General features: G+C 36.3%; 2 pseudogenes; one reads left to right on the top strand and one right to left on the bottom strand.

Annotated features, from left to right (window-relative positions):
* The first annotated feature begins 205 nt into the window (after positions 1-205).
* Positions 206-5,258, top strand: LOC112167115 (annotated as a pseudogene).
* Positions 5,259-9,843: 4,585 nt separating this feature from the next.
* LOC112201917 lies at positions 9,844-13,388 on the bottom strand (annotated as a pseudogene).
* Between the last annotated feature and the right edge of the window lie 3,104 nt (positions 13,389-16,492).

Raw genomic sequence — 16,492 nt, 5'->3', positions numbered from 1 at the left:
GTCACTTTAACTCGAATGGATTAATTAATGGACATTATCGTGTGTGGTGATCGTATCATTCTGCTTCGCCAGCATTACTGTTGCACCACTTTTTAAAAAAAAAAAACTCTTGCACTCTTTTCACACAACGCTACTCTCCTCTTAACATACAGGTTAACCTTATAAATATACCAACTTTTCATTGCATGTACAGACAAACCAATCTTGGCTCCTACTTTGCCATGTCTTCCTCATCAAAAGCTTTCCAATGGTTAAGCCTAGTGGCCATCATATGGCTTCAGTCCATAAATGGAACAAACACCACCTTCCCTGCTTACTCATCCCAACTCAAGAACACTCTATCCTTGTCCCAACTACAAATCAACAATCTCGTCTTTGCCTCCGACGCAGGGAAACTCTTTGGTTGGTTTTCCGGCATTGCTGCTATTTACCTTCCCCTTTGGCTAGTCCTCATAATCGGATCACTTCTCGGGTTGATTGGCTACGGCGTCCAATTTCTATTCGTAACAAACCAAATCTCATCTCCAGCATATTGGCAAATATTCTTGCTCACCATGGTGGCAGGCAATAGCGTCTGTTGGATCAATACCGTTTGCTATGTTGTTAGTATTCGAAACTTTCCGCTTCTCCAACAGGTTGCTGTGGGACTAACAACAAGTTACCAGGGATTGAGTGCAAAAATCTACACAGATATTGTCAGTGCTGCCTTTTCTTCTTCACCTCATAAGAGAGCACAGGCCTATCTTCTTCTAAACTCTCTCCTGCCTTTACTAGTCTGTGCTGTAGTGGCACCATTGGTGAGAAACATTGATGTGGGAACAGGGGAGCCGAGAAACATGGCAGCGGGGTTCAATTTGATGTTTGTGATGACCATTGCCACCGGAATCTATGCCGTCATCGCCAGTTTAGGATCAATGATCGGCTTAGACAGAATGATAGGTACCGGAGTGTTCCTACTGATCCCCTTGGTAATCCCAATTGTAGTAAAAATCAGAGAAAAATTATCAAGAAAATGGAGCCTAGACAGAGAGAACAGAGTGTACAATGTCAGCATAGATGATCAGAATGGCCTTGAGAGCATAGAAAGTGGTGTAGTTAAACAGGAAGAAGAAGAGGAACATAGTACAGTGCAGGTTCATGATGAGGTTGGTGAGGTACAGGTACATCATGGGATTGGTGTTAGAGAGGAGATTGGAGTGAAGTTGATGGTGCAAAGGATAGATTTCTGGTTACATTTCCTAGTGTATTTTTTCAGTGCAACAATTGGGCTTGTGTTCTTGAACACCTTGGGACAGATAGCGGAGTCAAGAGGCTCATCTAAGACTTCTTCTCTGGTTTCTTTATCTTCTTCCTCCGGGTTCTTTGGCCGTCTCATGCCTTCACTTCTGGACTATTTCTTCTCAAGGTAACTACTCCCGTCCCCAGTTTTCAGTAATTTTTTTAAATAACATTTTGAAAAGTATATTGTCATATTTGAGTTGAATGTGCTTGGTAGAAATATTTTTGAAGCCAATTACTAATATTTTCTCCTTTCTCGTTTTTCCGAAGCAAGTATATGATTTCAAGGCCTGCATTCCTAATGGCATTAGCAGCACCAATGGCAGGAGTTTTTTTTGTTGCTTCTCAACCCAGCTAACGTCTCTCTTATCATCAGTACCGCCATTATAGGAGTGTGCACTGGAGCAATTACTTCTATTGCAGTGTCCATAACCAGTGGCGGACGCAGTAATATATATCACTGGGGGCAGGTTTCAAGTAACTCATTTATTAACAAACTTGTACCAAATGGGAAGCATAGTTTACTCATTCAAAAAAACATAGTTTAATAGAAAATTTCAAGTGACTCATTCATTAACAGATTTGCACCAAAGAGGAAGTAAAGGAATGCAATCAAAGAAACAGGGTTTACTAACAAATCTCATGTGACGCATTCATTACAAACTATCATGCTCAGCTCTTCAACTTGGAAAATCAATGTCCAATAGCAGAAAAGGTTTAACAAAACAGAGAGCTTGCAAGAGACAAAAAAGAGCACATACCTAGAAAAGCAGAGTACTTCCATATCTATAATTGTCCTCTACGAGGTGCCATGTTTTGAAAACGCTGAATAATAGATTCATTGTCAATGGAATTGAATATATCCTTCTCAAGATATACAATTAAGCAGTCATTCATCCATTGATCTCCCATTCGATTGCGAATTCGATTCTTTATAATATTCATAGCAGAGAAAGCTCTTTCAACAGAGGCTGTTGCAACAAGAAGTACTAGAGCCAAAGTGATCAGCAAATAAACATAAAGATATGTCTTATGCTTTCTTGTCTCAACTAATTTCTTTGCAAGATTAGCAATCCCTTGCAATTCTTGAAACTTGTTGTTAGATCGTATATCATCAATATAAGTCTCTAACTGACATTCTAGCAACAACAACTCTGATGCAGAAAAATCATGAGGATAAAGCTCAGCAAGACGCATCAAACTTTGCGTATTATAAGTTGCAAATGAATAATTAGGACTTAGAGATGCCAAACAAAGGAGAAGTTCAGTAGTAGCCTCACTGAAACGGTTATCTAGCTCCTGAAGTTGGAAATCAATTACTGCACAAAAGAAGTCAAAGCGATAGTAATGCATATTTGTCATTTCAGGAGCTCTACGCCTTGATTTTCCTGGACATACATATTGATCATCCATGTTTGGAACACTAATATTCTCTTTTCCACAAAATAGAACAACCTGCTCAAACAAAGAAAGCCATCCACTCTCCCTAAAAGTCTGGAATTTTCTCTTGCATACTTTCACTAAATCCATAGCATTCACTATGTCCTGATCATCTTTTTGTAGTGCTTGTGATAACTCATGAGTGATTCCAAGTATAATTCTCATCAAATGCAAACTGAATATGAAATCAAATGATTGCAGCAACTTCAAAGAAATAAAAGCTTCATGCTTCTGATCAGAACTCACTTTATCAAATGCTATTTCATCCAACACATCAATTATGGAAGAAAACATGACAGTAAAGTTTAGAAGAGTACCATAATGTGAGCTCCAACGCGTATCACATGAACCCTTAATTTCAGTTTCTTGATTGAGTCCATGTCCACTTGTAAGTTCTCCAACTTTAAGTGCCTCAATGACTTTAAGAGCTTGCTTTTCTCGCAGAATGTCTCAACGTTTAGAAGATGCTCCAACAATGTTTACAACACTACCAATTGATGCAAAGAAAGCACCTACAATTTCATGTTTCTTGGCTACACCGACCAAAGCTAATTGAAGCTGATGTGCGAAACAATGAACATAAAAAGCACTCGAGTTCTCCTTCAAAATAAGGGTCTTCAGACCATTAAGTTCTCCACTCATATTACTGGCGCCATCGTAACCTTGACCACGTAGCCTAGAGAAGCTTAGTCCATGTTTACAGAATAGTGCATCTATAGCTTTCTTAAGTGAGATTGCAGTAGTACTCGCTACATGTTCAATGCCTATGAAGGATTCAATCACACACCCATTTTTATCCACATAACGAAAGGTAACAGCCATTTGCTCCTTCACAGATACATCCCTAGATTCATCAACTAGGATAGAAAAAAAGGCATCACCCATGTTTCTCATAATAACATTTGTAGTTTCAACAGCAGTAGCATTAACAATGTCCTTTTGAATCCTAGGTGATGTCAATCTAAGATTTGCAGGAGCATTCTTCAATGCAACAGCTCTCACTTCATCATTGTGATCAACGAGAAATTGCAAAAGCTGAAGAAAGTTACCTTGATTGCTTGAGTTCTCTGACTCATCATGACCACGAAAGGCAAGACCTTGTCTTAGAAGAAACTGAATGCAATCAACTGAAGCTTCTAGTCGAGCTCGATAATCTATTCGGGATTGATGCACATTCTAATCAATAATGTTTCGAATATGCTGCTTTTCATTCATCAAAGCTTCACATTTTTGCACTGCTTGATTATGGACACTATTCTGCTTCCCTACATGATCATGCAATCTTTCTTTTTTCTTCCAATTTTGAAAACCAATACCAGTAAAACAATCACCTCCTCCTTGCTCACCAACATTTGATTTGAACAGATAGCAGCACAAACAAAATGCAGCATCTTTGGCTACGCTATATTCTAACCAATTAGGGAAGTCATTAAACCAATCAGAGACACACCTTCGTTTCCCTTCTCCGCACTGTGTTTGGACAAACTGATGATTTCTAGGCTGACAAGGACCTCTTAGCAGATACTCTCTTCTAATTTGATCCCTAATATCGGGATGATAATCTGAAATTTTAGTTCTTTCTCCAGGATCAGAAGGAAGATTAGCCAAATCAATTTCTACCCAACTCTGTTTTGATCTTTCACTCTCTATGAGGGGTGATGATAACTCATTTGATGTTCGTTTAAAGAATCTCTCCATCTTTAATTTTTCACAACTGCAATTTTCATAAAAAAGAGTAACTTAATCTAATCAAAAAAATCATATATTTGGGAAGTAAACTAGAAGATAAAGAAGTAACCTTTAAGATACATCAATGATCAATCCAAGGCTGAGTTGCAGAAGAGCAGATATGGAAAACTAAAGGAGTCGATGATGTCAGACTCGAACCAAAGACTGGAAGTATTGAGTTTGGTTGTTTGAGTACTGAGTTTGGTTGTTTGGGGATTCTCAGTAGAACAAACAGAAGAAGAAAAGGTCTGGGGTCGTCTGGGACTCTGGGAAAAGGGTGATGCCTTTGCATATATAAAATTATATACGAATGATAGAGATTTGGTGAGATGCAACCGTACTTATGTCCATATATATATATATATATATACATATTAGACAGGAAAGTGTCAACGTATAACATGGCCCATATTAAAAAAAAGAAGAAAAAAGGTCAGTTGCCAAATGTCAAAAGCTCAGTGGGGGCAGCTGCCCCCGCTCGTCCCACTGTGCGTCCGCCACTGTCCATAACCACAGAACTATTCGGGACCAAGAAATTCTAAATAAATCACAATGTGGTGGTTGCGAATGTCTCAGTTGGGTCGTTTCTTTTTGGCTACTCATCTGCTCTTCTTTATCGCAAGGAAGGAGATGAAGATGGTAGCTGCTTGGGAATGGCTTGTTACAGAAGCACGTTCATTATCTGGGGTAGTCTCTGTACGTTAGGGACTGTCCTAGCTTTAACGCTATATGCAAGAACAAGAAAGTTCTACTCCAAAAGATCATAGAGGGCCAGTTAAGTATTTTATATTTTTATTTTTCAGAAAAGTTTATAGCTGTAGACCTATAGTAAAGAATTAATGTTAAGGGATGACCATGTGATCAGTATTGACGAAAAATTTTCTATGAACCGGCAGTGCAAGTGACCCAACACCTATTAGGGGATCTCAACCCTTGAAATTTGTAGTCAACTTTTTTTTTTTTTTTTAATAACCAAAAAATCCACTCGATGTTATCCATTTGTTCTGTCCTGATGGTGCAAGTGCATGCTAGTTTTTAGAATCCCTTCCCAGTGGATCGTTGATCTAACTTTGTGAGGCACAAGGTAGTTGTAGTAAAAAAGACAGTATTTACAGTATTGCTTATAACAAAATAATATAGAAGAGTTCTTTTATCACACTGTATTCTTACGAAGTTTTTAATATATGATACGATATTGTTCATTCACATGATGAATTTTTTTTTTTTTCTTTTTTTTTTAATGATCATATGTTCGATCTCTATTTAATTTCTTTATTTGGTTTAGTATGTTGGTAATAGATGTCAACTTCATCTATTACCAATTAATTTTGGTTATGAAGCCTAATTACTTTATTACTTCGTCTTTGAAATTTTTTCTTAGAGTAAAAACTCTAATGGTACTTGAACTATTGCGATATATATTTTTTGGTACCTACAAAACTCTTTACTCCAATTCGTACCTCAAGTAGAGGTGGCAAACGGGCCGCCCCTACCCATTTTAGGTGGGCCTATTCATGCTTCATGTCGTGCTCGAGCTGGCCAATTTATTATCATGTTCGGGCTCATACTGGTCCCTTTAATTACTTGAACGTTAAGCCCCGCCTGACCCTAAGCCCATATCGTGTCGGGCCGTGCTTGTACCGAGCCATTAAACAGGCCACATGCTAGGTCATTAAATGAGCCGTGCTTAGGCTATCCACAATTATGCACGATTTAAAAATTTTAATTTTAATTTTAATTTTTTATTTTTTTATTCATAATTGAAAATTGATTTTATTTAACTATATTAAGTCCTTGGTAGTCGGATTTAGTTTTAATCTTGCATAGACATGCAAGTTTTGGAGAGTATTCAATGGTCAAGAGGTGGTGGCAGAGATAGAGAGTTATATACTTGGCATGGGTAGATAGGACTTAATATATGGTTAATGAAAGTAACCTTTGGTTTTAATTAGAAATAGAACAAGAAAAGTTAGAGGAAGCATATATGATGATTCTGCGACTGTTTAAAGGTAGAGTTATATAATTGGCATGGATAGATAGGACTTAATATATGGTTAATGAAAGTAACCTTTGGTTTTAATTAGAAATGGAACATGAAAAGGTAGAGGAAGCATATACGATGATTCTGCGACTGTTTAAAGGCAAATGTCGTTGGATTTAGATTACCATATATATGTTCAAGTCATCTCTCTGAACTGAAAATGAGGTGCATATATGATGGATTCTGCGACTGTTAAAAGGCAAATGTCGTTGGATTTAGATTGCTCACATGTATGTTCAAGTTAGCTCTTTGAATTGAAGATGGTGCGCGCATATGCATATAAAATCAGCAGAACAAGTTGCTGGTAGTACCATATAATAGAAGATGATGCAAATTAAATGTCGTTGAAATTAATTTATTCTTTTCTTGAAAAAGGGCCAATATCTATGAAAGTGATGAAATACACATTTCCACATATGGTTTGAGTTCTAAATGGACAAAAAGTCAGTGTGTATGAGTTCTAAAAGAGTTTGGCTTATGTGTGCAGTCTTTGTCCTTAACTTAGTTATTTTTCCCTTAAGTTAGTTACTTTTTCCTTACACATTCAACACAATCTTCCAAATCAAATCAAGTTCATTTAGAATATTGTTTTTCAACAGAATTTTCAATCTCTCTTTTCAAATGTGGACTCTATGCCATAAATATGGAGACTTATCATTACACTTAGTTCTTTTACCACCTGTTGAAGTGTTACTTCATGTGTTATTGTTTTCAACAAGTGAATTTTCTTGTTGACTTTGTGAACAATTTAATTGTAAGCAATCATTCATAATCACACCAAAATCAATCCGAACAAAATCTTTAGAAATAATAATTCCTTTATTACCAATGATAAGTCTACAACCAGATTTGACTAAAAGAGAAATATAAATTAAATTTCTTCTCATGCTTATAACTCGTGGTGGTAACAAGGACCTACGCCTCTTATTTATAGAAGAAGAAGTCCTAAGAATTCTCTCATAGACATTTTCTTAAGAATATAACAATGTGACATTTTTGATCTTCAAGACATGCCATATATATAAATTGGTGCTTATTTTCTTTGAAATCTTTCACAATTCTTGGACTAATAATTAGACCCAATTTAAATATTGTAACACAAACGAAACATAAAAAAGGAAGAACTAAATTCAGTTTAGTCCCTCAAACTTTAGGGCTAAAATCAGTTTGATTCCTCCTTTTTTTTTTTTTTAATCATGTTGGTCCCTGAACTTCTAATTTTCATCACCCGGGTCTAAATTTTAAAATTTGCTCAAATCATGACATCACAAGCTGATGGGGCACCGACATGAGGGCCCACTTTTCATAATGTAAACCCCCAAGAAGGGCAAAATGGACATTTCTAATTTAATAAAATTTTGAAATTTTTTTAATTGTTTCTCCATATTTTCTCCCTTGTCTTCTCCCCCAAAAATTCACACCAGAACAGAAAAAGAAAGAGAAAAAAAAAACATTAAATGCACACCAAAAATAAAAAAATTCACACCAAAGCTCACCCAAATCTCATGCTATAAACCCAGAGCTCACACACAGATCTTGTGCTATAAACCCAGAACCCTCTCTCTCTCTCTCTCTCATCCAAGAAGACCTACATTCTCCAAAATACTAATTTTCACTCTCTCTCGGAACCCACATTCCCTTCTCTCTGCAACTCAATCATGGCCGATTCAACCAAACCCACCACCGTCGTCACCTCCCAACCTCGCCAGAGCACCTCTATCCTGAAAGAGCTTCAAAACCCTACCGTCCCTTTAGAAACAACCTCGTGAACTGCACCGACATTTGCTACTTCTCCAGCGAGACCGTCGGACTTGTCCACAGCAATATTCAGGGACTTAAGGCCACCGGCTCTGGCAAGCCTCGGAAGGTCATAATGAGCAGGGCTTTGAGTTCCGGAGGCGAGGTGGGTTGGAAGTACTCAAACACTATGGGGGTTGTTGGGTTGTATTTCTCTGTGATTGAGAGTGGGATTGACTGTTACAGGGGTAAAGATGGGATCTTGAACACTGGTGTTGCTGGATTTGGCGTACTCGAGCGGCATCGACTCCTCGGACCTTTCCATGTCCATGCCATCAACAACGACCTGTCTCAGATTCAATCTCTCTGCATCGATATGGACCGCCTTTGGTGCTCTATCAACACCAACTCCTAACGCAATCTCTGGAAAAGGTTAGGGTTTTGTTCAAAGTAATGCTAATTCGATTTCATCATTTTCTTCAGCATTGGAGTTGTTACAATTGAAATTTTGATTTTGATTTTGGTGTGTAGAAAAGTGGAACAAGTAGCTGAAGAGGATGAATCGTTGAGAGAGAGAGAGAGAGAGAGAGAGAGAGAGAGAGGAGAAAAGAGAGAAAATATAGGGAAACAATTAAAAAAATTTAGAAATTTTATTAAATTAGAAATGTCCATTTTGCCCTTCTTAGGGGTTTAAATTTTGAAAAGTGAGCCATCATGTCTGTGCCACATCAGCCTGTGACGTCATGAGTTGAGCAAATTTTAAAATTTGAATCTAGATGATATAAATTAGAAGTGCAGGGACCAACGTGATTAAAAAATAAAGAGGAACCAAATTGATTTTAGTCCTAAAATTTGAGAGACTAAACTGAATTTAGTCTAAAATGGAATGCTTGCTCTTCACGATTTTCCCCCAACAAGATGCTATGCATGCCAACGAAAAACAAACTTTTGCAATTGCTGCCCATATTGCATAGACATGTATACACTAGGGTCTAGGGTCTAACAAATTCAGTGAGGGGAAATATAGTTTGGGTACTACCAGAAATGCACACACCATATCCATCCATCCAAGGAAGAAAGATGCACGGAACTTTGTCTCTACCAAACTATGCGTTCACATTTGCTGATGCTTACTCAAAACTGAAACAAACAAACAACAAGAGTTACACAAAACACTACAAGAAAAATGGCTTTTTGCAAGGAATTTTTTCCTTGTAAAAAACTGGAAATTCCTTGCATTAACCCAAATGCAAGGAATATTCCTTGCATTTGGGTCCTTGCAAAGAGGCCCTTACAAAAGAGCAAATACAACGACTTGAAAATTCTTTGCATTTGAGTTCACAAATGCAAGGAATTGTTCATCTCAAATGCAAGGAATTAAACACCTAGGGTTAACTATGGTTAACTGATATACAAGGAGAATTCCTTGCATTTATTTTAAAAAAAAATTAAAAAAAAAAACAAAACTGAATAAAATAAATACCCCAATTTCATTTCAGACTTTTCTTTTATTGCTTGAATTAAAAACAATTAGTTCATTTGTACATCAAAAATTGCGATTTAGCATTGTTTCACTTAACCACAGAACACTTCTACTTTCAGATGCAAACAAACAACACTTAGAGGCATTTGAAACAGAAACTTGAGACAAGTCCATCACCTTCTAGCATTCTGACCATGTACTTTAGACATTCTGGGCCTATGACCAGGAAGGTATTGAGTACATGAGTGCAACTTGAATAATTTCTTCAAGCTCAATGCAATCACAGTTAGTAATAATATCTTTGTCCACTAGCATTTCAAGCTTCTTTTCCTGATGCAGCTTTTTAACCTGTGATCAAATAAATCTCGAATGTAAATCATTGGACTAATCAATTACTATTTAGTACTATTTTCGTAATAAATATACAGGATTTGTGTTGTTTGCTCACCCAATTAAGTATGGCTACTTTTTGGTTAGTTGACTAGGCAAATTCTAGAGCTGCCTGGCTTGTGATTAGTTCAAGGAGAAGAATACCGAATCCAAAGACATCTTATCAGAGGACAGGAGCTATGTGCCCTATGGTACCACTGCAGTGGTGATATGTGAATCTTGGTGATCCAAAAGCTTTGCCAAATCATAATCTCCGACTACGGCTTCACAGTAGTCATCAAGTACATTTGATGCCTTCACATCCCTGTGGATAACTTTCAGGTCACACTGCTCATGAAGGTATAACAGTCCTCTTGCAGCTCCAAAAGGAATCCATTTCCCTAGTTCCCCAATCCAACACTGGTTTCCCAGTTAAAAGCATTGATAAGATTTAAATTTAGCCGAACATAACAAACATTCTAAATGATTAATTGAGTTGGTTCTCTCCTTTGATTTAGTACCTCTGAGATGAGAAGCCACTAGACATGTATGGGTATTCTAGAAGTCTTTCTGTTAGAGTGATGCAAAACCCATAATGTGTCACTCACAGTAAAGAAAATCACAACCTAGCAAAAAAAGAAACAAATATACTTTTGAGCTCCAAAACCAAATGGAAAAATAGGAAAACTTGCAAAGCGAAAATCACATACCAGTCAATCAAATGTACTAATTAGGTGCCATATCCTCTGCCTCAACTTCCTAGTAACTGTCCTGCAGCAGGTATTTGTTCAAGAATTTAAGTAGAATATACAACAAGGCTTCTTGACAATGGCAACTTTGTTGTTCAAGATGCATGTGATGTAATATGGCAGAGTTTTTAACTGATGCATGTGATGTAATATGGCAGTTGACTATTGGAAATGGTTAACGAGATGATTACTTTGTGGCAATTTGATCATTGATTGTTGAGAAGAAAAAGGTGCAGTCCTATGTGGAAGGTGCAACAAGGAAGAACATAAACCCCAAAATCAGAAAGTCACAAACTGGCAAGTGCATACCAGTCAACCAAATATATCCAAAACCAAAACTTATAGAACCTGAAAATTGTTTGAACTTGGAACCCATTGAAATACTCAATAGAATCACAATTCAAAACTAAAACTGAACCAAAATTAGCCCCTAATTCCTTGAAATCCAATGCAGACCTAAACCAAATGCACAAAAACACACTTTCGTTTTTTGAAATCATGTGCATCTCACAAAACATTGACAAAACTCTTTAAAAATTACTCGTCCAATAGTGAGAAACAAGGCTCGCAATAGTACCAGCACCAACTATTAAAAACCAAATCAAGACCTAAGCTATAATTAAATCATGGAAAAATTAAACTCAAATTTTGAACTTTTGAGTAGAGAGATAGAAACTATTTACCAGCATAATTAACATATATATGTAGGTGCAGTCCTTCCTTCAGCAGGAATCGAAGAAGCAAGTGAATTTCTTGAATTTCAGCTCTTCCTTCTAACTTGGCAAGATCCAGCAAGCAAAATCCAATAATAAAGACAAAAGCTGCCCTTGTTTGGCTACCTTTGAAGGTTCTGCATTTCCTTGTTTGACAGACCTGCAATGCTCATGTGGATCTCCTAATAAGTATCCAATGTCTGCAGAAAATCCGATTAATACCACCTAAATTACAACAGTTAGTTTGGCAAATAAAAATGCAAGCATTAATTGATTCAAAATAAATATGTAAGAGGAAGGTAAAAAGGGAACTTACTTTGTAGTCAACCTCCATCTTCATCACCTATACAATCACCAGAAAATTAGATTTGTTTAAGTCGAACTACAAACATACATACATCTATACAGATTACCTAAAACCAGAACAAATATGAACCAGAGACAACATGAATTTTATAGGAAAATGTAAGGTAAAAAATTTGATATTCAGGCCCTGTGCAGAAAATGATGAGGAACCAAGGGATTGAATTGTAGTTTGCTCATATACACAAACCAGTAGCTTACTAGCTTCGCTCCCGATCATCAACTTTATCATCAAGGGGAATACTAGATGTAAAATCCAGTTATAATACCGAGCGTAATTTAAAGACTGCCATTCAATCCTGAGCGTGTATATTAGCCTAACTAACCTACAAGTTCAATAAAAAAGAAAATTTAACGAAGAGATAGCTAACCTGTTTCAGAAAAACCTGCAACTGCGGGTGGGAATCTGGATTTATGGTGACCTCAAATAGCGGTATAAAGATATTGTCAAGAATGTTCTGAAATGATGTGACTATCCCCATTTCCTGGTATATATTGTACAGTGGTGGCAGCTGAAAGAAGACAAAAATTGCGTAATAAGAATTCAAGTTTTTACAGAATCCTAAACCCTAAATCTAACATTGTTACTAGAACCCCCAAATTCATATGACCTATTTCTGAAAGGTAATCTTGCATTTACCTATATCAACCATACAACATTCTCACTGTACAATTCATTGTTCACTATCCAACTAGCCATTTGGTCCCACTCACTTTGCTTCCTGCCATATTTTGATATTCTGTGCCCAGCCATCTGCAGTATAAAAACAGAGCATCAGGCAAGGAGCCAATCTAGACATGCAGAGAAATAAGAAAGACAAACAAACAAGAAGGAATGGAGAGGGAGTGGTCATTTGTTCCATATCAATGAACATTTAGAGAGGCAAGGAAGGATAATTCAGAAACCTAAACTTGATTTGATCCAAATATCTAAATTATTATAAACACTAGTATTTATATCCAACAGATTGGGAAATTAAAGTATGTATGAATTAATTAATAGTTGGAGCGTTAATCCACACTAGCAGTCTAGCATTCTTCATAATTGATGATTAAAAAAAAAGGGAAATAAAACCACTAAAACCTATACAAAAGTAGCAGAGCATGAAAGCACCTGATATTTACTGGCAGAAAGATCAGAAAACACTTGCTTTGTCAGCTCAGCAAGGAAATGGCCTATTCAACAAAAGATAATCATGAAAATTAATGCCTCTAAGACTTGACAGAAATAACATCTCAAAAGCCATGGCTTGAGAATCCAATACTTAACTATGAAAAGAGCAAGTAAGCCAATAAACAATTATACCTTGGATAAGATTATCCTGCTTAAGGAAAATCTCCCTGAGCCTACTTTGACCACAGTGGTTGTACTTCAGATTGAACTTATCAAAACGATGAACTGTGCTTTTGTCTGCATGAACATCCAAAAGGTCCACATTCAGGTCGTACCTCTTGAAACAAATGTGACAAGTGTTTATGTCATCCATGGTGGATCTTCACAAATATATTATAAATACACAAATAAGGGCCTCAAAGAACAGAAGTCAAATATGCTGAAAATTGATAGTGGGAACTAAGCCACTAGCATGCCTTGTCCACCATCAAAACAGTAGAAGGAAACTCGCAGGAAAGAAAAACATTACCCAAATCACAAACCAATGAAACAAACAGTCCAAAGTTCGTTCCTTTCTAACCTAAACTACAACTAAAAGCCACCCAAAAACTTACAGGTTCATTTACAGCGAATAAAACACAACTTGAAAGGTTGCATCTTTACACAATGCTAACAACAAAGCAAGCTCCAATCAACCAATTTACGCACAAAGCTTCATACTTCAAATTGAAAAAAAATAAAAATAAAATAAAAACTTGCATAATTATACCCCATTCTTTGCAAAATTATACCCCAATGACATCGAAATCTTCCATGCAAAAGGGGCACAAAAACTTAGCCTTTATCTCATAGTCTTCTTATGTTTCCTCGTGTCCGAACAGATCTGCAATCATCCACAAAAACCCATCAGCACCTATCAAACCCAAACAAAAACCCAAAATCAAAAATTCTAATTCGGTAAAAGACCAAAAAAAAAAAAAATGAAACGGATCGAGATTGATACCGCCTCGAGTTTAAGGACGAGAAGAGATTGCTCTACGAATTAGAGTCCATTCCAATGAAATTACAAAAAAATTAGGTTAAATTGAAATCCTAGAATACAGAGATAGCTTAAAGACGAGAGATATATAGAGAGAGATAAAACATATGTTCTCTTTTAGAAAACATATGCAGCATGCTTCACACAACTTGGAGCTCCGAGATACTTACCTGCCGGCTAATCTAAAACAATCGGTGACTGGCCCGGTTGGTCATCCATCGAGAACCGGCCAACTACTCTATAGCCCTCGTGACTACAAGTAGCGAAAGCGTCCATTTCATGTCCCTGAGTGTTCTATGACTTGTTCACCGTCGGTACTTACCTTTTTCGTCGATGAACATAAGAGCACAGCCCCCTCTGGAGGTTCACGGTTATAGACACCGTGGGATCCCTAGGAATCAACGCATCTAGGTCCCATTCACTTTCAGGTCACAAGTACAAACATATATTGGGTACAGTATCTCAACATGCAAGTCTAGCATCGGTTTTCGCAATCAGCAATTATCAATTATGGAAACACGGATATCACGAGGCATCAACTAATGAACAACCAAAAATGTACTTGCAGGCAACATACTATTATACTAGAGCATTTCACGTATATCGAAAAACCTCTAACAAGGAATGGACAGCTCAACCTACCTGGATATGGAGTGCTCGTCCACATTCTGGTTCGTTCCCGACTTTTAATCATTTATCCTAATCCAAGTGCACATGCTCGAGTCCTTTATCAAAAATTAAATCTGATAAGTACTCAATTCATAACTTATTTGCTCAATTTCTTTATGAGTCACCAATTTATCCTGAATCGATATTTAATGGAAACCATTCCCGAACAATTCACTTAACGTAGTAAGCTCATTCGGGAGATGGTGATCACACTTCTTTCCATGTTAAAATTTTGGTAAACTAGTTTGACCGAAATTTTATTTAGTTTTTAAACCTTAAGCAATTGAATAATAATTACCATTCCCGAATGATTTCGCCTTTCAAACTCCTTTCGGGATATTTATTTATAGAAAAAGTGTAAAATTATTTTTTACAGATATTTTTTCACTTTATTGGGGATATATCCTAAAATTCTTCACTTTATCAGAGATATATTACAAATACCGTAGACCAGCGAGTGTGTAAAATCATTTTTTACAGATATTTATTTACAGGTAAAGTGTAAAATTATTTTTTACATATATTTCTACACTTTATTAGGGATATATCCTAAAATTCTTCATTTTATCAGAGATATATCACAAATATCATAGACCAGCGAGCGGCTTTCAACCACCTAGAGTATTTTTTTGTTTTTATAAACCTATTATAACTTGTGGTGTATAGGTTGAAGACAAAATAAATAAAAAATAAAAAATAAAAAAACGAAGAAACAAATAAAGAAAAAAAAAAAGAAGGAATTTTTATTTTTTTATTTTTTATTTTTTTTTATCTTGAAATGACCATTTTAGCCCTCAAGGTGGGTCCGATCGTCAGAGTTAACGTCCAATTTAGACGGAATAGGAGAAATTGGACACGGCTGATTGAAATTGGAAAGTTTGAGGGTAAAAATTCAAAATTGAAAGTAGATGGAGTGAAATGATGACACCCCCAAACCTTAGGGGGATAAACTAAAATTAATCATAAATAATAATTACCATTCCCGAATGATTTAACCTTTCAAACTCCTTTCGGGATATGGTGATTATACTTATTTTCTTAATGTATTCCAAGTCAACCAGTTTGACCCTTTTTACTTAATCATTAAATACTAGCAAATAAATAGTAATTACCATTCCTGAATGATCACATTCTTACAATAACTTCAGGATATGGCTACACTAGAATACTCTGATTTTTAACCTTATTTCATGAACTTTAATCCAATATCCTAATTTAGCTCAATCAAATAAAATCCACCAATTTCATAATCAATTTCTCAAACAATTGTGATTACTTAATCTCCTTGACTTCACTTAACACAATGAGTTTTAATCCTCAATTACCACCAAAATAAACTCTTTGGCAAAAAGACATTTCCAAAATTGATATCAAATACACCTTAATTGACAAAACCAACTCTGTCACATTCAACCAATTTCAACTCAACTACCAAACTGTTTAAGCATTTGACTCAAAAATGTCATCTTAAATTAACTTCATTCAATCCATTTTCCAACCCATTCAACAACATGCTCAAATCACCATCATAATTTGTTCAACTCAACCATAACAATTACAAGATCACCAAACCAGGCCCCTACCAATCTTCTTTTCCGATTAAGAGTTTAATTCGGTTGTTGCTACAATTCCAACATCACCAATCATTTGAATCCCTAGCGGACAATATACCATCAATAAACAACCCTCAACCAATATTTCACATCAAAATAGAATTCGAGGTGCTTACCCTTTTCTTGACATCAATCGAATTGACCCAACAGTTTCTC

The sequence above is a fragment of the Rosa chinensis genome, chromosome 5 (genome assembly GCF_002994745.2).
Source record: "Rosa chinensis cultivar Old Blush chromosome 5, RchiOBHm-V2, whole genome shotgun sequence".
Taxonomy (NCBI): domain Eukaryota; kingdom Viridiplantae; phylum Streptophyta; class Magnoliopsida; order Rosales; family Rosaceae; genus Rosa; species Rosa chinensis.
The sequence above is the reverse complement of the archived record's forward strand: the minus strand, read 5'-3'. Positions and strand labels throughout refer to the sequence as shown.